A 22,387-nucleotide genomic window follows, 5' to 3' on the forward strand; every position below is an offset into this window, starting at 1 on the left:
TCGGCCATGTAATAAACAGTGTTCAAGAACATCCACAGCACACATAGCCTTCAGGTCACCCCTTTGACTCCCTTCATGATCTGACCCCACCTCAGCTGGCACCTTGACCTCCTGTATCCCTCCACCACTCCAGCCGTTATGAAGTACCTGAAGCTTTGTCATACTCTCGGGACTTTGTGGAGTCCCTGGGTGGTGCAAAAGATTCACTCACTCAGCTGCTAATTGAAAGGTTGGTGGTTCGAGTCTACCCAGAGATGCCTTAGAAGCAAGTTCTAGCGATCCGCTTCTGAAAGATCGCAGCCCCCGGAAACCCTAGGGAATGCAGTTCTGCTCTGATAAACTCGGGTTATCATGAGTCAAGGTCATCTCGATAGCAACCGATTTAGTTGTTTTTTCCCCCCCCCCCTTTGTTTTGGGTCTTTGTGTATGTTTTTCCCTCTATCTGGAATTCCCTTTCTTTAACCTACCTACCTCCTCTAGGAGTTTTTTGTTTATTTGTTAAATCATTCAGCAAAGCTTCTTCCATGTGCCAGGGCTGGGTATACAGTCAACAAGATGGGCGCAATTCCTGCCTTGCCAATGCTTGGTCAGCACTGTAAGCTGGGCACACCCCTCCTTCTGTCCTTGCTCCACGCTATTGTAATTGCAAGCTTACTTCTCTGTCTCTCCCTAGAGATTAAAACTCCTCGAGTTTCTATCTGTCCAGCACCTGCCATATATGTTAACAGAATGAATTTCATAGGCTAATATTTTCTCTCAATTATTCAAATCGAAATTTTGAGGGCTATAACAATCATAATGTTAAATGCCATTTGGAACTAATGGTAGGAAAACATAGTTCACAAAGGAATATTCAATAGGAAAAAAGAAATACTAAAATGTATTTCTCATAATACATTCTAAGAACAGCAAAATAACAGCAGATATTAGATAAGGGAATGAGTAATCCATCTCAGTCCTACTGATTTTTAGGATGGCGACAGAAAAATCACCCTGGTTGAAGCTAATTATGAGCCTTCTCTTCAAAAACTTTGTACCAGCCAAAAGCTATATATTAGGCTAACTCTCTGCTGGCTTCTCTAAATTTGTGTCCAGACAAATTGCAAACATCACACTATCCAGTGGTCACTGCGAGTCTGCTTTTAAAAGGCTGATTGATTTTTATAATGTTCCAGGCAATTTCAAGTTGTCAGTAAGAACTAATTCTGTCTCGTTACTGCCTTCACTCTTGGCAGCTCCGTGACCACTTATTGGTTTTTTGTCTTCATGTTCATTTTCTTCTGCCAATTCCAAAACCCCTTTTCCCCCTTTGCAACCCTGTCCAAAGGTCTGAAGCTATAATCAGAGGGAGCCCCCCAGCACAATTACAGGTGAAAGTATCAGCTCTTCTCATGGGCTTCAAAGTTGAACCCAAAAGCCCCATACCCTACGCAACCTTCTGCCAAACCAAAACCCACTGGAGCCTGCGATGCTGTATGTGTGATTAAATCAATCCAGCAACTCTATAGCTAAAGTCTTCTCTTGAGCTAATATTAAACCAACTTGTCAAACTGTAGTTGTAGAGTCTCATACTTTCCTTCTCGCTGCATGCAGGCTGGGGATAGAAGCTGGCTGGTGCTGGCTCTACCCTCTATGTGTATCTCCATACAATCTAAAATAGGAATGGTTTATGAACTGCTGCACTCAGAAGCCATATGGCGTGTGAGGCCCCATAATCATAATGAGATCTCAGGTAGTACATTTTACAGTGGCAGAATTATTAAATATATTCCACATAGGGCTTACATACTCAGAATCAAATTCTTGCCATTAAGCAGAAACATGGGCGATTACTCCCGTGTATATCACACATACTTCTTAGGCAATGGAAACTCTGCTGTAAGAACTAGAATCAAAATAAACACCAGCGGCATAGCATGCCAAGTATTATAAACAAAATATGCCTTTTCCCTAGTTGATGAGGTCTGTTTTAGGAGGTGTGGTGCAATGAATTACTTAATAGGGCTCTTCTAGCCATGGTCTTTGTGACTCACACAAAATGAATGAGTGGGACTATGCAAATAAGGTATATGGAACCTTTGATGGTTGGGGTTATGTGTCAACGTGGCTGGGCCATGGTTCCCAGTATTGTGTGTGTGTCCTCTATTTTATGTCTTGTGAATCCTGACCTCTATATGTCGATGAGGCAGGATTGGTATAAGGTGTGTCTTGGGTAGCAGCCTTGCAGTAGGGCATGACTCAAGTCCCACGCTTACAAAAGTTATGCCCTTCCCTTGAGTGTAGCCTGCACCTAAGATATATGTGTGTCCTGGTGAGGCTCTCTCTCTCTGCATCTGGATCCTGTGTCCAGTTCATGATCAGTTGACCTCCCCAGAGGCCTGTTGTCTGACCTGCTGATTCTGGAATGTACCTCGCTCCACAGCCCTTTGGGCTGATGTGACCTGATTCGCCAGCATTGTGAGCCAGCAGCCTGTGATCTGAACTGCCAGATTCGGTTCATCAGCCCCTGCAACCACATGGGTCAGGAGAGCCCTACGCTGTGCCACAAATTTGGGACTTGCCAGTCTCCACAACCACAGGAGTTATTTATTTTATACAGTTTGTGAGTCGTATGAGATGTTGTAGTGAATTAGGGAACCCAAAGATGGGAAGGAGAGTACTGAGGTGAGACGGAGTAGTTAATAATGTTAGAGATGATGGAGTAGTACAGCAGCTCGGAAAAGTTAGACATTTTGGACATCTTTAACCTCCACTTCATAGGAACCAACTTTGTGCTGATCGTAATAAAAAGAAATTATTCTTTTAGGAGGAAAGAATAAAAGTCCTGTGACTTACTAGCATTATATATATGATACCCCACCCCACACAATTATCAAGAGCCAAATATTACTCTAGGTGGTTTAGGTAGAATCAATTAAAAAACACCAAACTCATTGCTATCAAGTCAATCCCAATTCATGGTGACCCCATGTGTTACAGACTGCTCCACAGGGTTTTCCTGGCTGTAATCTTTACAGAAGCAGGTAGCCAGGTCTTTCTTCCACAGCACCACTGGGTGGGTTTGAACCACTTTTAGGTTAGTCATTGACAGCAAACCACTTATGCCACCCAGGGACCTAGTAGAATCAATAAGACAAAATATGCTTGTGCCTGTGAGGACTCAAAATCAATTGAAGCCTCAGAACCAAGACAATGCCACAAAAAGGATATAGACTCAAGGGCCCACAAAGTGGGAATCAGTGACTGTACTGGAGGTGAGCACCAGGGAGAAAGGACATGGGAGGTGAGCAGTGCCTTAATGGGGAGGAGCCTGAAGGGTATTGAGAGGAGGAGGGCTAGAGGAAGCTTAGGCTGCACAACAATGCATACAACGGGCCATCAGGGGCCTGGGGGAAAAGCGTGGTAGCTGCAGATGAGGCTGCTGAGGAAGGCTGGGAAAGGGTAAAGGTTATCTTGTAAACAAAGAAGCTTTAAATAGAAAGATGATATACCTCTGTTTTAAAATAGACTCCCTTCTTGGCTTCATGCAGACTTTTGCCCCCACCACTCCACCAAAACTGCTCCTGTCAACCTCATCAACGACCTCCCTTTTGCCAAGTCCAGTGGTCACTTCTCATCCTCCTCCTACTTGACCAATCAGCAGGCATTTGGCCTAGCTGCTCACTTCATCCTCCTGGAAGCATATCTGTCTTCCAGCAGTTTCCACTCTCCTGGTTTTCCTCTCGCCTCTCTGGTTGCCCCTCCTCAGGCTCTTACTCACCAGCCTGTAAACTCTGGAGAACCCTGTGACTCACTCTCTTCAGCACCACTCTCTAGGTGACCTCATCCAGCCTCACTGCCTGAAATACAATCTACATGCCGGCTACCTCCAAATGTGTATCTTCCACCTGTGCCTTAGCCCTTAACGCCAGCCATGTATCACAACGGTTACTAAGCACGTCCCCTTTCGTATCTAAGAGTCATCTCAAATTTAACTTGCCCAAGACTGAGCTCCTCATGTTTCTCCCCAAGTCTACTCCTCCCATAGTTTTCCCCATCATAGTAAGCAACAACTCCATTTTTCTAACTGCTTCATTAAACAACCTTAGATTCTCCTCTCACATAACTATAGGAAATCCTGTCCTTCAAAATATACCCGGAACCCAATCAATTCTCACTACTTCCCCTACAACCACCCTGGTCCAAGCCATCACCTCTTGCCTAGATGCTGCAGTAGTCTCTTTTCTCCTCTTTCCACCCCATCCCCACAGCCCATCCTTAGCATGGCAAGCAGATTGATTCTTTTAAAAGTGGCTGTCAGTTACATCACTCCTCTGCCCAAGACCCTTCAAAGGTGTCCCCACCTTACTCAGAGCACAAGCCAAAGTTCTTGCAATGGTCTAGAAAGCATCACATGACTGGTCCCTCATACTTATCTGATCACAACACCTACTCCTGGCTCTCTGCTCCCTCCACTCAGTCATTCCCATGTCCTTGCTCTTCCTTAAGCACATCAGGCCCTCTCCCACCTCAGCGTCTTTGTGCACGATATTTTCTCTCCCTGGCTGGCTCTTCCCAAGATCTCCTCAGCCCCTCAGGCCTTGCCCTAGGTGTCCTCTTCTCACCAAGACCTTCTCAGTTGCACCCTAGGACCCACCTCTCCCTTTTCTGATTTTTCTCTAAAGCTCATATCATTCTCTACTAAGATACCTATTTTTCTTTGGCTTTCTTCACCATATAGCTTCCTTGACTAGAATGTAAGCTCCATGAGGGCAATAATTTTTTTCTGCTCTGTTTATTGTACCCCCAGCAACTGGAACCATGCCAGGTACCTAATAAGCTCTCAACAATGCATGAATGAAGGCAATGCGGAAGATGAGTACAGAGGGCAGGGAACAATGGCAGGCAGGGATGCCAGAATAAGGATAGTGCAGAGGTCCAAGCAAGCAAGAAAGGGGTCCTGAACAGAGGCAATAACAGACGGAATAGACAGACCTGTAGACACAGAACCTGTTCCTCTCAGGGATGGGGATGTGACAGGAAGTGTTCCCAAATTTAATTGCCCTTGGAACCCTTTTGAGAGGAAGTGTCTTACAGGCCTGTAGTTCTGCAGAACCTACTTTGGAAAACCCAGAATTAGACGGTCTCTAAGATATTCCCTGAGCACTAAAGTCTGATGAGCCTGAATCAAAATCATAGATGGCTCCCTTTCAACCAGAATCACCATCCTGCTGTAATTCACCAAAGTGATGTACACAATGGGAGAGAGGAGCGGCACTGGCTCTATGTTCTCTAGGCCTTCTAGAAAACATGGAGTTGTTCCTTTGGACACAGACATGCAAATCACAAGAAAGGTGATATTGTAGACATCAAGGGAATGGGCACTGTCCAAAAAGGAATGCCCCACAAATGTTACCACAGCAAAACTGGAAGAGTCTGCAATGTGGCCCAGCATGCTGTTGGCATTGTTGTGAACAAACATGCTAAGGGCAAGATTCTTGCCAAGAGAATTAATGTGTGCGTTGAGCATATTAAGCACTCTAAGAGCCAAGATAGCTTTCTGAAACGCATGAAGGAAAATGATCAAAAAAAGAAGGAAGCCAAAGAGAAAGATACCTAGATTCAACTGAAGCACCAGCCTGCCTCACCCAGAGCAGCCCACTCTGTGAGAACCAATGGAAAGGAGCCTGAGCTGCTGGAACCTATTCCCTATGAGTTCATGGCATAATAATTGCAAAACAAAGATATCGGGGATGAAAAAAAAAATTAGAAATGGCTCAGGATAATTAGGCCACATGGTCTCTTGGTTACATATAGTCCTGATTATAGAAACCCATAGGCACTGTGGGTACCTGACCTCAAAGACAAGGACTAAAACTGCTCTATCAGTTAGAATGCTTTCAGTCTCAAGTACAAAGAACTAGGCTAACACGGGCAGATGGGATACAGACATCTAATTGTCTCACATAACAAGAAATCTGAGAGCACGAAGTCCAGTTTGGGTGACAGCCCACCACTGTTAGGGCTCCAAAGCTGTTTCTCTCTGACTTTCATGTTTGTACTCAGGGTTGTATATTGCTTGCTGCTGCTCCAGACATTGTATTATCACAGGAAGGAAGGGGAAAACAGAAAAACTTTTATCCTCTTAAGGCTCCGTCTTTTCATCCGGGGGAAAAATATCGTTCATGGAAAATGCCTACAGACTCATTGACCAGAACGGTGTCACATGGCCACTTGGAGCTACAAGGGAGGCTGAGAAAAAGGGATGGGGTCGTTATGACCAGTCTATGCCTTCATGACTCATCCCCTAGGTTGGAGGAGGAACCTCCATTCCCTAAGATCAAGGGATCTCCACCCCGACCTGAACAAAATAGAGGTTCTCTTAGCAGGAAAGCAGCAGCTGCACATGCAAACGTGGTACAATTGGTCAAGCACTTGGCCTCTAACCTAAAGGTTAGTGGTTTGAATCCACTCACAGGTACCTCAGGAGAAAGGCCTGATGATCCACTTTTGAAAAATCAGCCGTTGAAAACCCTCTGGAGCACAGTTCTACTTTGACACACATGGGGCGGCCATGAGTCAGAATCAACTCAAAGGCAATTGGTTTTGGTTATGGGCATAGAACATTCTGCCACAGCTGCAAGTAGCAGTGTCTGCCGGCTTTAATGGCCACTATCTCATGCCTGTTGCGATGGCACATGGGGTACACATTACCTGCCAACCTTGTCCGATTGGCAGCGGCAGCCTGAAAGGGCTGTGATGGAAACTGCCTACGAGGGAAACACTTCTAGGATCAGAGGAAAGAAGATCCACGTGCTACAGCAACCCTCCAGTGGACAAGGCATAGGGCAGTAGCACGCAACACAAGTGCCATGTGTTGTTGACTCTTTTTCCCCCAGCTAGCTAGTTTTTAGCCTGTGACAAGTACACTTCAGTGCATCCTCGTCTGACAGCAATCCCTATTTTCTTCCTAGGACTGTCATAACAAATAACCACAAACTGGGTGGCTTAAAACAACAGGTATTTATTCTCATAGTTCTAGAGGGTAGAAGCCTAAATTCAGGGTGTTGGCAGGGTCATGCTCTCTTCAAAGTCTCTAAGGAAGGATCCTTTCTTGTCTCTTCCAGCTTCTGGTAGTCCTAGGCATTCCCTGGTTTGTGACAGCGTAATTCCAATCTCTGCCTCCTTCTTCACATGGCCATCTTCCCTCTATATCTGTGTCTCTTCCCCCCTTATAAGGAGGAGATTGGACTAGGGTCCACTCGTCTCCCTTATGACCTCATGGTAACTTAACGAACCACATCTGCAAAGACCCTATTTCCAAACAAGGTTGCATTCACAGATACCAAGGGTTGGGACTTGAACATATCTTTGTGGGAGTCACCATTCAATCCATCACAACCACTATGTCTACTTCTGCTTCTCTGGTGTCTGAATGTCATCTGCTCATATTGAGGGGAAAAGAAATGAACCCCTGGAGAAGCATGGCCAGGTAGGATCCCACATTCATCCTGATATCTGATTGAAGCACAAGTAAAACGAGCCTTACGCTATCTTCACCAAGCTCTAAACATGATGGACTGTACCACACACACAACCCTTGAATAAGGAACTTGAGATATATCGATTTAGAAACTTTGTATCTGAAAAATTACCTCAACCTCCGAGCACCCATATTTCTACACCATTTTTACTGTCTCTTTTTACAAACCATTTTTCAAAGGCACTACTAGCGATAAGCCTAAAGTGTTCCATTTCCAAACCCGAGCCACTTTTATGCAAACTTTTCATCTTCCTGGGCTATATGAGGCCAAGAAAAACATTTCATTTGTTAAAAGTTCTGCATTGCAAAGGCTTTGTCCACTAGCACACAAGCCCCGTGACAGCAGGGATTCTTGCCAGGTTTGTGTACATGGTTTCCCCAGCAACTAAACCAGTGCCTGGTACATCGAAAGCATTCAGTAAATACTTATTGAAATCATGTCATAGGACAAACGGCCTGTTTGTGTTTTATGATATATCTTGTATCACTTCTCCCTTGGGGATTGAGATCTTGATGGAGTACCTTTCAAGGTCAATGGCATGCCCTAGATGAGAAACAGGCAGGTGTAGGAGGAAGACATGTTGCATCAGAGCCATCTACTCAGTCTTTAGTAGGAAACTCTCAAGAGAATTGGCAGCTAAGGAGCTGGTTTTAGGCCCACGGTTACAGCTCTCCTCAAAAGGAGCTGTATCATGCTCGGAAGTCACTTAATATCAATAATAATAGCAAACACTCACATAAGCGCCAGGACCTACTCCCAGTGCTTTACATATATTAACAAGTAATGAGTTACCTTCAAGTCAGTTCCAACTCATGGAGATCCCACGTGTGTCAGAATAGAACTGTGCTCCACAGGGTTTTCAATAGCTGATTTTTCAGATGTAGATCGCCAGACCTTTCTTCCAAAGCATCTCTAGGTGGACTCAAATCTCCAATCTTTTGGTTAACAGCCAAGCGCATTAAGCATTTGTACCACCTGGGGACACTTTATACACATTATTTCCCTTAATCTGAACAACAACCCTCTAAGGCGGATACTATTACTGTCACGTCCCTTTGACAGATGAGAAAACTGAGGCACTGAGTTCAATAAACTGCCCAATGTCACACACATAGTTAGCAGAAGAACCAGAACTGGAACCGGCAATCTAGTTTAAGTATCTCTGCTCATAACAATTCTAGCATGTGGCTACCTTAGCTTCCAGGCCACTCAGTCTCCTCACTGGCAAAATAGGGGGTGGGGGAAGGAACGATAGACCAGTGGCTTTGCAAACCTCCCCAGCTGCAGCATTCTTTCTCCAGAATAAATCATACTTGGCAGCTCAATAAGTAAATTGCAAGTGGTGGTGTGGTGGGAGGGGGCCTAAGATCCCAGCCTCCTGCCTTTTTGTCCCAGACTCTCTCACTACCCTATCAGAGAAGCCCCCGATGGGATTCCCAGAAGTACAGGTTTAAAACCACTAGACCAGACAATTTCTAAGTTCTCTTTAAGAGAATCCCAGAAGCGTCAGGTCCAATTACACTGTTTCATGCTCAAAAATGCGTGTGCCTCCTCAGTGCAATACTCAATTCATACTCCTGGCCGTGGCACCTGAGGTCCTCCACAATACAGCCCCATTGTTTAAGTTTCCAAGTTTACCAAGTGCCGTTTCCCCCTGTGCCCCACACTCCAGTTACATCTGACACCGTCCTTTCCTCATCAGGTGAAGCACTAGCACACCGTATCACAATGCCCTTCCTGCTGCTTCTATTTGGTAAATCCTACTTCCCTAGGCTTTCCTATTTCCCTGTTCTCAGAATTAATTGTCACAGTCTCTTGAGCCTCTAATTTTTGCCTGTTTCATCCTTATTTGTGAAACAAGGGCTGTGTGCTCAACCCCCATCCCAGCTCGGGTGGCTATTTCAAGCTAAACAAACAAACAAACCTGTTGTCATCGAGTCAATAGGGTTTCCAAGGAGTACGGGTGGATTGGAACTGCCAGCCTTACAGGTGAGCCCCTAACTTCAGGCCACTGTCATTCCAACAAGGTGCCCAACTCCCCCACCTTCTGTCTCTCTTCTGGGAGCTTAGTGAGTATCCAGGACTCTCAGACCAAGAGTTGGTGGGGGTACCTGGGAAGACACTCCCCACCATAGTTCTATTACTAAGGAATAGGGAGTGAAGGACATTGAGAAGACAGCATGGGCCATAATCAGCTTATAGCAATGACAGCTAGAGGACTACAAGGAGAAAGTAAATGATTTCTTTCACTGGAGCACAGTTTTTATTTAAAATAATAATAATAATAATCTTAATTAAAGGACAGAACAATTATTATCTTTGACTGGCGAGTCCCTGGAGCCCTGGCAACGCGGTGACTAAGAGCTACAGCTGCTAATCAAAAGGTCAGCAGTTCAAATCCACCAACCACTCCTTGGAAACCCTATGGGGCAGTTCTACTCTGTCCTATAGGGTCACTATGAGTCAGAATAGACTCAATGGCAACAGGTTTGGTTTTTTGGTTTTATGGAGTCCCTGAGTGGTGCAAGGAGCCCTGGTACCACAGTGGTTAAGAGCTCGGCTGCTAACCAAAAGGTCAGCAGTTCAAATCCATCAGCCACTCCTTAGAAACCCCATAGGGCAGCTCTACTTTGTCCTATAGGGTCACTATGAGTCAGATCAACAGGTTTGGGTTTTTTTTGGAGGGAGGGGTGGTACGAATGGTTAATGGTAGGCCGGTAACCGAAAGGTGTGAGGTTGGAGTTCACCCACAGGTGCCTCAGTAGAAACCTCTGATGATCTCCTTCCAAAAAATCAGCCACTGAAAACTACAGAGCACAGTTCCACTGTGACATACAGGGTGTCACCGTAAGTCAGGTGCCACTGACTGGCAGCTGGTTTTTGTTTTTGCTTTTGTTTTTTAATGAAGTACTTTGCACCTTCCTCTGGTCCTGGAGTGATATAGTCCCAACACATGTTCACTCCACCCAGCACCCACTGTTGCCCGCAGGGCCCCCACACCACACTCTGACCCAGTTCACCTGGTGCTGTGAGAAGGCAGGAATAGGAAAATAACGCATTTGAATGAGAAATTCTGTGCTTCCTTGTTCAGATTTGTATCACCTCCTTTGTGCCCCCTGCCCCTGCCACAGGAAATTATTTGGCTACCCAAACAGAGTAACCCATTTTTTGTGTGTGTGGAAATATGGTGATTATACACATGAAAGGAGGGCAAATACGATAAAGGACATAACACACTAGATTTTTCATTTGGTGAACGGAATCAAAATCATTTGAACAGATCCCTGTGGAAAAAATAATCAATTTTTCATAGACTTGTTATAGGTTTCATAAAATATATTGTGCACATATTTTTGAAAGTAAGAAAATGGCTTTTTAATGATACTTAAAATACATGGCAGGGCAAGAATTATTTAAAATGTGTTTCTGAGGCCTGAAATTCGGTACTGCCTGCTAAAATATAGATGATTTAGATAAGTCTGTCTTGTCGGGATAAATGTGAGACCTAGATCATTTTCTTACAAAGCTAATGTGAAGGAACTTAGTGGTCAGGCAGTTAAGTAACTGGTATAAATCCCCCCAGGATATTAGGTCCCCTAAACTTCTACCACTTAGTACTTGTCCATTGGCCTGTGTGCTTTAAAGAACTATCCTTCACTCAAAAATCAAACCAGACTCATTGCCTTCGAATCGATTCTGACTCACGGCAACCCCTTCGTGTTACAGGTAGAACTGTGCTCCATAGGGTTTGCAATGGTTGTCATCTTTACAGAATCAGATCACCAGGCCTTTCTTACACAGCACCATTGAGTGGGTTCAAACCATCACCCTTTAGGTTAGTAGTCAAGTGTAAGCCATTTCCACTGCCCAGGGATCTTGTTCTTAACCCAGAGGCCAGCAAAATGTTGCTCACCTAAAAAAAAGTCAGCATGTTGCTCACATCTAGAAAGTCAGCAAACAGGAGGGCAAGAGGGACAGAATAAGAAGGACGGTTATTGCCAAATGAAGCATGAATATCACTCATTTAAGAAATATTTTCTGAGCAGTGCCCTGGGTCCAGGAATACAAGGATATGGATAGTCCCTAACTTATAACATATTCGAGGTATGATGAATGGCATTTACAACCATCTATTTTGCACACTTTTTTTATTTTGGGTTTGGGTTTTTTTTTTTTTTTTTGGTACATCTTGTTAGTAGTATGTACTACACACAATGTTGCAGCATGTAAAAGGACCGTACAGACCACTCTCACTAGTTTTACGACCAGAAATGCCATCCCCATTCCCAGGGATAATCCAGACAATCCAGAATCTTCCACAAGTGGAGTTATTTCCAAAACTGACAAAATGCCACATCGTCCATTTTTTTATGATATGTATTTTTTTATGTGTATTAAAATATATCTGTAAGTTTATATGTAATGTTTCCAACCCCTAAAGGCAAATAAAGATTGGATTTATAAAGAAAGGTACTGATAATAAAAGGCAACAACAATGAAACCTAAAAAAAAAAAGTATTCAACTTATGTCAGAACCTACTTACAATGGAGTCATCAGAACCCGAACCCCATCGTAATTCAGAGACTACCCATATAAGACCGAGGTAGTCTCAGTTCTCAATCCATTATGCAGGCAGATTAACTCAATTTTCAAGAGCAATTGACTTGATGTCCCACATTGGTCAGTAAGTTTTTTACTGGAAAACATCTCCATTCCAAGTGAGAAGGCTACACCCCTATATCCTTGTCCATCCTCTTACAAGTATTGAATGTAGGTCTACAAGGCACAGGTAAAAATGTGGAAGGCGAATTTGTCACCACACCTGGACAAACAGGTATCTTCAAAGCCCATGCTAGTGGGTCACTAGGGTCATGTCTACAGAGCATGGGCAGCCAACAAACCAAGGTTGTTTCTCCATTCTTGCCACATAGGGATGTGTGCCGGGCATGTGGAGTCCCCTGGGTCATGCAAACAGTGAATGCGCTTGGCTGCTACCAAAAGGTTGGAGATTCAAGTCCATCCAGAAGCCTCTCGGAAGATAGATCCGGCGATTTATTTCCAAAAACACTATGGAGCACAGTTCTACTCTGCCACACATTGGGTCACCATGAGTCAGAATCTACTCAATGGCAGGTTGGTTTGGGCTTTTTTTTTTTTTTTGCCTGGCACGAATTCAGAATGTCACATATGTTATATGAATGAATGAATAACAAAATAAGAATAAAAATTTTTTTTAATCTGCTTGAAGCTGATCCAAAGTATAAAGATTCAAATTTACCACACATGCAAAATAGCTTTTTTTTTCTTTATGCAGAAAATTACTCAAGAAATGCAATTCACTATTTTGTGTCTAGCACCTTGCTTCAAGGAGCTGTGAAGATATTACATATCACTGACGTCAGATTTTACTGTCTAGCTGAGAAGACGAAGTAACACGCCTGCAACAGAGAACATGTCAAATGTGTGATCAAACCAAAAAAAACCTCATTGTCATCGAGTGGATTCCAACTCATAGCGACCCTATAGGACAGAGTAGAACTGCACCACACAGTTTCCAAGGCTGTAATCTTAATGGAAGCAGACTGCTGCATCTTTCTCCAGCAGAGAGGCTGGTGGATCCGAACTGCTGACCTTTTGGTTAGCAGCTGAGCTCTTAACCGCTGCGTCACCAGGGCACCAAAGGTATGACACCAAGCGTAAAAGCACCAGGAGTTTGCAGAAGAGAAGGGCACTTCACTACAGGCCCAAATTGGCTGAGAGAACTTCTTGAAGAAATGGGCTCTAAGAACAAAAACCAAACCCGTTGCTGTCCGGTCGATTCTGACTCATAGCGACCCTATAGACAGAGTAGAACTGGCCCATAGGGTTTCCAAAGGGTGGGTGGTAGATTCAAACTACTGACCTGTTGGTTAGCAGCCCAGCTTTTAACCATTGTGCCACCAGGGCTTTAAGAGGGGCATTAAAATATGAGTAGGCTTTGGACTACTAAAGTGGGTGGAGGTAACATTTCAGAGAGGTAGGAAAACAGAAGTAGAAATAAGGGTAGTGTTTGCTGATAGCAGTAACACCACCTATCCTGACCAGAGCTGCAGAAAATAAGCTCCTTACAGGGTGGGGCCTTCTTATTGGAGGAAGAGGGTAACAAGATACCCAAAAAGTTGATTGCTACATCGGGGAGTCATTCTAGGACCTAGGAGTGGCAGGGTCTTCCTTCAGTATAGCTGGTTCACCCCAGGATTCCTTTAAAGAATCGTCCCCATGACATTGAGCTAATGATTTCATTTGCACTCACAGCCTTTCAATATCCCATCTCAGTGGTTCCTAACTTATGGACCACAGAGTTATGGCAGAGGTCCCCGAAGTCATATAAGCACTGTATTTTTTTTAGAGAGCAAAGAATGGCTTGCTTGAGATATTTTGCCACTGTTTCGTTCTAATGTTATACAGATAAAGTGCGAGACATAAAATGCAAATTCACTCAATAGCAACAGTAACCTGAGTTGCCCCAGGCACCCGCCTACAGCTACACATGGAATCACTTTAGCAATAATCCGAATATCACTGGCTCCAATCGTCCCTGCTGTTCAGGCAGGACTTCAGCCTCCAGTAAAATGCCCTTCGAGCATTATCTAGGAGTTTCCATGGATTTTGCACTTGCGCTTCCAAACAAGTCCATCCTCCCGGGACAGCCACTGGGTGGCGCTGTGTCATCTGCATGGCCGTCTGTTTCCTGCTCAGTCCTTCTGTCTCATGAACAGAAGAACCCCAGGCACCAAAGCTGCGGAATGGTGTATATGGGGTAGGGGGAAAACACTGCATTCCTCTTTTGAGCCACTATTCCCAAGGCAGTAATATTTGTTCTATAATATTTCACTGAGGAATTTTGAGAAAAATAGCTCTTTCAGTTTTTACTCACAGCCCCTAAGCTATAAATGAGAACTCTATTTGAACGTGAATCCAGTGGAGGTTGCTCAGGAAGAAAACTACCGGGGCCAGAGTCCGTGCTACGCTCACAATCGGCCCTCCAAGAATTCGGCAGCAGCTGGCAAAGTGTGCAGGCTCTTTGACTCAGCAAATTAAACTTCTGAGCGTGCAAGGAAAGAAGAAACGTAGGAGGATTTTTACTACAGTATTATTATTTGCAAGAATAAAAAAAGGAGAAACATAAATGTCTTCTAAGTGATTAAACTAAGTATGGGACAGTCATATCGGAGAATAAGGGACCTCTGTTAAAAACAACGAGGTAGGCTTTTCAGCAGGGTACAGAAGACTTCCTAGATGTGTTGTTAAGTGAAACAAGCCAGCCACAGGGTATTTGGTGTAGCGTGGTCCCATTTTAAAAATGGGGCAGGAGGGAAGCTGGGGAGAAAAGTACACACGAATATGGAAATGTCGAGGGCAAAAATTATTAAAGTAAAACTATTAATAACCTTTCTCCTTTTCCCCCATGCCTGTTCCTAAGGAGGAGACTGGGTTTCTTACCACTGGGATCTCTTATGGGACTGGGCTGGGAGACAGGAAGACAGTCCTCCATTTTAGAATCCTCCATCAGCCAAGTTGTCTTCAATGAGAAAAGATGAACAAGGCAGTAGGGGAGAAGAGAGGAGGCCAGCCAGGAAGAGGAAGGAAAGAGGTACCTGGAGCAACTGCACAGGGCTTGGAGGGTAGAAGAGAAAGCTGGGTAAGGTAGAGTGTAGGTATATTCTGTTATGCCGTTTGCCATGTGGCCTCTCCACATCGTCTGCAAGGCAGCCTATGATGAAGACCTAGAACACCCCCAAGAACTTTTGGGATCACGTTAGTGTTTCTTTGGGATGTTATTGTATTTACAGGGAGAGCAAGAAATCTGATTTGATTAAGGTTACATATGCATGAAAAAATGCCTGGAAGAACACCCAAGAAATGGTCCCAGTGGTCATCTCTGCAAAGTTAGACTATGTACTATTAGACTTTGTCACCAAGAACAGGTATTGAGTTTATAATTTTAATACCCAACCAAACCAAACGCATTGCCATCAAGTTGATTCCACCTCGCAGTTACCGTATAGGACAGAGTAGAGCTGCACCACAGAGTTTCCAAGGCTGAAGGCTGTAACCTTAACAGACGCAGGCTGTGCACCTGTCTCCACCAGAGAGGCTGGTAGGTTCAAACCGTCCATCTTTCAGTTAGCAGCAGAGTGCTTTAATTTTAATAGGTGATGTATTTTACTTACCCTCAGGGCCAAGACTATAGTTAGTTCCTAGGTGTCGTTATGTCAATTTTTTACCCGTAACACCCCCAAGTGACAGAGTAGAGCTGCCTCATAGGGTTTTCTAGGCTGTAATCTTTATAGGAGCAAATCACCAGGCCTTTGTCCTATGGAGCCACTGGTTGGGTTCAAACCACCAACCTTTTGGTTAGCAGCTGAGTGCTTCACCATTTCAACACTAAGACCAAGACTAGGGTGAGGCAGCTAGGGGGGATAAGGTGCAAAGTTTAAGGAGCACTCACTCTGAAGATCCTGCCTGTGCAGAATCAGTGTATGTACAACCCTGAATGTGAGCACCTCCTTAAATTTTGCACCCTAGCCACCTTGCTGCCCTAGTCTGGTCCTGCTTATTATTCCTGTTAACTATCATAGTTCTGAATCCCATTGAAATTCAAGCTGGAATGCTGTCTCCCACACGCGCTTTATACAAACAGAGTACTTTATCTTTCCAAAAGCACTTTCGAATAAACATTGAAAATGGGTAGCTGTGATGGTTACACGACACGGTGAATGTAATTAATGTCACTGAAGTGTATACTTAAAAATGGTTAAAATGGCAAATGTTTTGGTATATGTATATTTTAACCACAATAAACAAAAAACACTTATTCAAATACATGCTTTACTGACTCCTCACAACAATCTCTGAGGAAGAAAAAAAAACCCCAGTGCTGTCGAGTCGATTCCGACTCATAGCGACCCTATAGGACAGAGTAAACTGCCCCATAGAGTTTCCAGGGAGTGCCTGGCAGATTCGAACTGCCAACCCTTTGGTTAGCAGCTGTAACACTTAACCACTACGCCACCAGGGTTTCCTTAAGGAAGAAAGGATAAGTATAATAATCCTCATTCTACAGAAAAAAAACCCAAAAACATCTCATTGCAGTTAAGTGGCAGCCAACTCAACCCAGTCAAGCTAACTTCAATGACTCCCATCCCATAGAATTTCCATGACACCAGGCATACACACATCAAAAAAATAATTCTCTCTCATCTATTAGGGAAAAATTAATTTCTGAAGTAAAACAAACCCAAATATTTATATCTTCCATAAAGTAAAACTCCCCTTGCCCCCTTTGAAGTCACAGAAAACGGAGACAACAGGTAATACAGACAGCTTCTAGTCAAGAAGACTGCTTCATTAGGAGCAGACCCTCTGAATTCCGTATGAGCAGCAGCCTTTCAAGATAGACTACAAGCAGGTCCCTGGCTGCTGGTTAGCACCAGGTGTCAGCTACCAAAATCCTTTGGGAGTTTGGAGGGGCATCAGCGCAGAAGATATTTGCCCAATCTCTCAGAGACAACCAGGCTTTCCCCTTGAAGTGAGAGAAGAGTAATATACAAGTATCGACTTGCCTGGAGCTCAGCCAGGTGCCCTGGGAGTTTGTTCAATCTAGATTCAGTCTGGAGTCCGAAAGGTTGGCAGTTAGACTTCACCCAGAAGTGCCTGGGAATAAAGTCCTGATGAGTCGGAATTGACTAGATGGCAACTGATCTGGTTTGGTTTTAGATTCAGTCAGGTTGTTACCCTGAAGTAGCCTGTTCATCTGCTGTGTTTTAGGGCATTAGCAAGATTCCAATACTGCAGTTAATAAAAATGAAGATTATCCCTCCCCTGCCTTCTGCAGATTTATTCTCCTTGATTCCCAACTATACATTTTTAAAAAGGAAATTAAAAAGAAAGAAATCAGAAAAAGGTTCTTGTTGGCGAGTGGTGATTTTTTTGCAAAGCCTAAATCATATCTAGCTGAATTCACTCAGCTTCTTGTTTACTTGTGCCTCTAAGAAGAATACGGAGACCTTTCCCTCTAGCTAGTGGCTTAGATACATGATTCAGCCAAGGCTTTGCCTCCCTCTTCTGTTGAAAATAAGAATAACATGGAAACATGAAAAAAAAAAAAAATGAAGCAAACTCAAATTCTAACTTTGAGAAAATGTGAAGAAGAAACCCTGTCCTATGATGTTTACACAAGCTGTGTAAAGTGGCTTTAAGGAGAGTCTGGTATTACAGTACCGTCTATATAACTCTTGAATTAATACTTCCCAGAAAAAAAAGTAAACGTTAGATCAGCTCAGCTCAGGATAAATTGCAAACCCACCTGAGTAGCTGAACAAAATCAATGGAGTGATTCTTTGGTCACCGGGCTAAGAGATTTGAGATTGATTTTCCCCCCTTTTAGTAAAATATGAAACTCTCCGGTAATATTGGAATCCTGTACCTTACAAGGATTTATGTGGCAACGGCATAGCAATTTATCTAAAAACTTTCTTTCAGCAACTATACAGATGGCTGAATTTGCATGATCTCATCAGGCAATGATTTTTAAAAGCATTAACCTCAGAAACAGGAGAAAAAAAAATAAGATTTCCTGTTAAGTACCGGGATTCTTAGTCATAAAATTAAGTATTCCTTTCCAAACTCAGTTATATCCTAAAATAATCAGTTATGAGCTCTTGCAATAGTCAGTGATCTGCAGGAAATTTTGAAATTCTAAAGGGCCTGGTACTGTCCTGAGTGCGTCTATAATGCAAGATTCTTTTACAGGAAGCTTTCCTTTCTGAGGACGCCTCCTATACATGGCAGAATATTGGGGTAAAGTCCAGCAAGTGCCATCTTATTGAGGAGATGTTTGCCCAAGGGGGTCAGCTGGAGTATATACAGAGCTGCCCCTCTCAGTGAGAATCACCATTACTGAGAACTTGCTATACTGGGCACTTCACATAAACACCCACCATGACAAGAGTTATCACGATCCACATTTCTCAAGTGAGGAAAACGAGGGCAAAAAGTAACTTATCTGAATGGATAACTAAATTGCAGTCCATCCATACAACGGAGTTATTATTCAGTGATAAAAATAAATGAGCTATCAAGCCACGAAAAGGCATGGAGACACCTTACATGTATATGGCTAAGGGAAAGAAGCCAGTGTAAAAAAGCCATGTACGGTATAATTTCAACTGTATAACATTCTGGAAAAGACTCAACTATAGACACAGTGAAAAGGTCAGTGGTTGCCAGGAGTTCAGGGGGAGGGGAGAGGGATGAATAGGTAGAGCACAGGGCATTTTTAGGGCAATGAAACTATTCTGCCTGATACTGTGATGGGGGACACATGACATCAAAACCCATAGGACTGTAGAACACAAAAAGTGAGTCCTAATATAAATGGCATTGTGGTTAAGTGCCACAGCTGCTAAACAAAATGTTGGCAGTTCCAATCCACCAGGCACTCCTTGGAAACTCTATGCGGCAGTTCTCCTCTGTCCTATAGGGTCGCTATGAGTCAGAATCGACTCGACAGCACTGGGCTTGGTTTTTTTTTGTTTCAATATAAACAATGAACTTTAGTTCATAATGAAGTATTAATATCTGTTCATCAATTCTAACAAATGTACCACAAGAAGGCAAAACATTAACAGGAGAAATGGGGGGAAGATATGAGAACTCTGTATTTTCTACACAATTTTTCTGTAAACCTAAAACTTCTCTAAAAAATAAAGTCTTTTAAAAATAAACTAATGCACCTGAGATGGCACAGGTTGTGAGAGGCAGTGCTAGGATGCAGACCTAGGCATCCAACCTCAAAGTCAGTGCTCTTGATGGCTACACATGCTGCCTCTTTTTAAAGGTACTTCCCTTACCTGACAGGGAGACACACCTGAGACCAGTATTTTCCTGATGATAAGAATCATCTGGGGACCAAAGTGACAACAGCATTTCGAAAGATTAGTTAGGAACCTTAGGGGGCAGGGAGTTTATGCTAATGGTGGAGGAACAACTCAGAAAAGAAGGGTGAGAATGACTGCACAACTCAAAGAATGTACCCAGTGTTTCCTGTGGAAACATTGAACATGTAGAAATGGTTGAAATGGTGTATGTTTTGCTGTGTATGCTCTCCAAAACAACAACAAAAAGAATCACCTGTGAATCTTGTTCAACACACAGCTTCCCAAAACACCTATCCTGGAGCTTCTCCAGTGGGTCTTGGCTGGGCCCAGAAATTGTGTTTTTAGCAAATGAACTAGGTGATTCTTATCATCAGGGAACTGTGAGAATGATCCTAGACAAGGGGACAACAGGATAAAGAGCAAGATAGTATTTTCAGTTTTGTGGCCATAAGGTCTCTGTCGTAACTACTCAGCTCTGCTGTAAGAGCACAAATGATTGAGTGTGGCTATGTTCCGATACTTCATTTACAGAAACAAGTGTCTGGCCCTAGTTTGCTGGCCTCTATCTTAGACCATTCATAATATCAAGTAGAAATGAGACATTAAAGCTTGCTATTTGTCACTTCGCTAAGGCTGTGTCTCAATCAGGCGATTGATCTACAGGAAAATATCCCAAACAGCGTGAATCATCATTCTAATCAAGGGATAAAGTCAAGGTTGTATCTTCCTTTCCTCTCCAGGGAACAGCACTTTCAATGTCAGATCCAGACTGTGACACCTCCTCGGTCTATACCTCTGCATGACTTCAAGGAGAACATTAGTAGATCAGGCAAGGCCAGATAAGCAAAGCTTTCAATTCATCATATTGGTGACTGTGGTAGCAGAATTCTAAGATGGCCTTCAAGATTTCCATCTCTTGGTATACATATACATTCTCCCAATTATTCAAACAAACACTAATCTAGGTGCTTCAGTGAAGGGATTTTACAGATTAATTAAGGTCCCTAATCAATTGACCTTAAAGAGGGAAACTATCCAGATGGGCCTGACCTAATCAGTCGAGCCCTTTAAATCTGAGTGTAGAGGTCAGAGACACAGAAGTTGAAGCTGTCAACTAATAGGTTCTTGTCAAGCAGACTAGCAAATTGAAGCCAGCTAGACACAGGGTTTAAAGAACAGAAAAGTATATTTATAGTTTGCAAACTGGGAGGCAGGCAGGGTCTCATGACCTAAGGCTGCTAGCTCCCTGAACCAGGGCACATTTGCTCCTTTTATAGGGAGTGACATACATGAACAGTGAGGGGAGGATCTTCAGTCTTGTGATGTGTGTGCAGTCCGCATATTTTTAGTGAATGAGTTTTTGCACACAGCTCTAAAAATACTGCACACAGCCCTAAAAAAATGGCATGGCTAGTTACTGCCACCCAGGAAGATCATATAGTGGGTAAATTAGGAGTCAGTGTGCCTGCACCTGGGCCTCTTGCCAGGACAGGAGAAGAAACCTGGGGATTCAATCAATCATGGTGAAGGGCTGTAAAAGTTGTTAAAAAAGTGTAGCAAGAGTAGACTTTTCTGAAAAACAACTGTTATGGGATGGTTAATAACCCTTTCATGACTGCCTGCTTCAAAGTCAAAGAGAATCAAAGTGTGAGAAAGATTTGATACAGGGAAGAGTCTCCATTACTGGCTTTGGAGAGGGAGAGGGCCATGTGGCAAGGAATATGGGTGGCCTCTAGGAGCTAAGGGCAGGACCCAGCTGACAGCCAGCAAGGAAATGAGGACCTCGGTCCTACAACCACAAGGAAATAAATTCTGCTAACAGTTATGAGCTTGGAAGAAGCCCCCAAGTCTCAGATGAGAACTGCAGCCATAACTGACACCTTGATTTCAGCCTGGCGAGACGTAAAGCAGAGAATTTGGCCATGCTGTGCCCAGATTTCTGATATAAGAAACTATGAAATAATAAATTGATGTAATTTTAAGCCACTGAGTTTGCAGTAATCTGTTACAGAGCAATAGAAAACTAATACAGAGAGGCCCAGATCTTTGATATCTGAATTACTATAGGGGATTTTTAAGTGCAACAATTTATGGCTTTAAACATGGATGGATGTGTCCCCTAAGAACTTCATTTACTCATTCTTCAAAGATTCTCATGTGACCCAGGCCAGTATGCACAGCCCTCATTTGAGGAATGTGATTATCAGGATATTGTCCATGGTGAAAATTTATCCTAGGCCAACTCGCAAGCTTATTTCAACACACCTGCCAAGGCAAAGCATTAAAGTAGATGCTGGGGATGGATGGATGGATGGATGGATGGATGGATGGATGGATGGATGGATGGATGGATGGATGGATGGGTGGGTGGGTGGATGGATGATAAGAGGATGAAAAGATAAATAAGGAGTTTACATCTTGGGTGGCTGACAGATGTTTGAAAAACTGTCAAGGAAGTCTTTTAATTAAAGAACAAGTAAACTGCATGGGAGCACCGAAGATAGGGCAGTGGTGGTTAATCTTATGTGTCAACATGGCTAGGCTATGGTGCCCAGTTGTTTGGTCAAACATAATCTAGAAATTACTGTGAAGTATTTTGTTGATGTGATTAACATTTACAATCAGTTCTCTCTGAGTAAAGGAGATTGCCTTCTATAATGTGGGGGGGACTAAGTCAATCAGTCCAAGCCTTAAGAACATAAACTGAGGCTTCTGGGAGAAGAAGGAATTCTGTTTCAAAGCTGGGCATAGAAATCCTGCCAAGGTTTCCAGCCTGCTGCCTAGTCCACCAATTGTGACACAGACTGCCAGAGTTTCCATCCTATCACCTCACCTATGGATTTTGGGTTGGCCAGCCCCCACCATCAAATGAGTCAATTCCAATAAATAAACAAGCTAGTAAGTAAGCTAGTAAGTCAACCAGTCAGTCAGCCAGCAAATAA

The 22,387-nt window shown here is 43.4% G+C and overlaps 1 pseudogene; it reads left to right on the forward strand.

Moving 5' to 3' along the window:
* Positions 1-4,871: 4,871 nt before the first annotated feature.
* Positions 4,872-5,707, forward strand: LOC100675643 (large ribosomal subunit protein eL21-like; annotated as a pseudogene).
* The last annotated feature ends 16,680 nt before the right edge of the window (positions 5,708-22,387 follow it).

Source organism: Loxodonta africana, chromosome 9 (assembly GCF_030014295.1).
Source record: "Loxodonta africana isolate mLoxAfr1 chromosome 9, mLoxAfr1.hap2, whole genome shotgun sequence".
Taxonomy (NCBI): domain Eukaryota; kingdom Metazoa; phylum Chordata; class Mammalia; order Proboscidea; family Elephantidae; genus Loxodonta; species Loxodonta africana.